Below are 1,929 nucleotides of genomic sequence, written 5' to 3' on the forward strand. Positions count from 1 at the left end.
TGAATTGACGCTATACAAATAAAACTGAATAGAATATTTGATACTGGATTAAGATTTGATTAAAGGCTCTCTACGTTTAGGCTTATATAAGTTTAGATCGTAGCACAAATGTGGGTTGGGTGAATGGATGAATACGTCGGCTATTGGCGGTTGTTTTTTTGGGGTAATTGTTTTGCTACTTTAATGGTCTTCGTGCAAAGAATGAGGGCCGCTCAGTGATAGACGTTCAGTATCTTCACATCTAACTGCGGGAATTCAGCGTTTATTTCCACTAGTTTGACGACAGGAAATATAGTAGCAAGGTAATTTGCAGAGGCTCCAACCAGGAGGAAGACGAGGGTACGGCAGGGGCAGGAGACGAGAGGCATGAAGCAGGTAGAGCAGCGAGGGAGGTTGGGGGCATCAGAGAGACAGCAACAGCGTAGAGCCAGAATATTTTCACATGTAACTCTGTTAGATCGTTAGCAGAGTTGGTGATTGTTGGAACAGTGGACAGACTAATTTTCCAACTGGCCACCGTCAGGAAAATGTGAACATATTTCCCAACCCAAGTACAAATACTACAATACATGTAATACATGCTTATGTCTGGACACTGTCAGCCTGTGACAATACTGAGCTCACTCTGTGAAGGAGTCACTGATGTCCTTCCAGACATTTGGACAAAGAGTCTTAGTCTTATTAATTTGGTTCATGCATGTGTTTGGTTGATGTGGGCTGAAGGTTTCGGTTTGTTGCTCTTTTGACCCAGACATCTCGCCTAATGAGGGCGTTTATCGGAGGCGGCGAACAGAGGAAGCTTTGTCTCCGTTTACCAGCCGTCCTCTGGTCTTAATCTCTATCGCACACTGTCCTCTGTAGACATGTGAGAGCGTTTATAAAGACCCGTACAAACCGACCGTCCCTCACAGATAAACAACGTGGGACATTTTGAATAAATGCTGTTCCTGCTGGAATCTCTGCCTCAAGCTTTCATCCTAACAGACGGAGAGTGGAGCCACAGCCCTGCTCCAGCGGTCGACTCAGAGGGGAAGGTGGTGTTTATGTGCATTTTTCTGAAGTTATGCAAAACTTTGTGATTTTCAATCAGAGGCTGATAAGCAAAGAGAGACACTCTCAGCGGATAAGAGCAGGGTTTGGTGGGACGGACGAAAGCGTTACAAAGCGATGCCAATCTCCCCCCTTCACCCCCTTCCGCTCGCTCTGCCATTATGGTCTCGCCTCTGTCCAGACCACAACTTCCACTCTCAGACTCTCACTGTCTCTTTCTTTCTACGTTTCTCTGATGGAAAAAATGTAATTCAGAAGACATTTTTTGCATGTTTTAACCAATTTAATTCAAATTATGTATTTTCTACACATTGACAGAATATATAATAAACAGAGTAAGTGTAAGTTCAACCTGTATTCTATGTAACGGCCAGCAGGGGGCAGCTCCATTGGCTGCAATAAAACACTGATACCATTCAGTCTTATGGAGAAATGAGCCGACTTCTCAGTAGGTTTATGAGCTCCCTGATGAGTTTAGTCTCAGTCTCTGGGTCCAGAGTTCAAGCTGCCAAGCAGAAGACATGCAAATGAATAAAGAAACAAAACAAAACCAAAATGGAACTGGCTGTCAGAATCCAACTTAGAGCCTTACCAGTGGTAGAGTAAAGGTCAGGGGTCACCAAAATTAGAACGGGGCTGACTTCCTAACTGTTTGTGATGTCACAAATCACGCTTGGAAACATTTATATTTGTGTAGGCGATCTAAGCAACTTAGAACTCCCTCAAGCAGGCGACCCGGTGGGTTTTAAGAGGTTTTTATACATCCAAAGCATAAAATCCAGACCCGGCCTCTAATTGAGACTGACTCACTGCTGGAGCCTCTAGTGGCCGTTAGAGGAACTGCAGGTTTCGATTCTTCAGTGTTGGCTTCATTTGCAG

Source organism: Morone saxatilis, unplaced genomic scaffold (genome assembly GCF_004916995.1).
Source record: "Morone saxatilis isolate NCDOM2014 unplaced genomic scaffold, NCSU_SB_2.0 Contig17, whole genome shotgun sequence".
NCBI classification, from domain to species: domain Eukaryota; kingdom Metazoa; phylum Chordata; class Actinopteri; family Moronidae; genus Morone; species Morone saxatilis.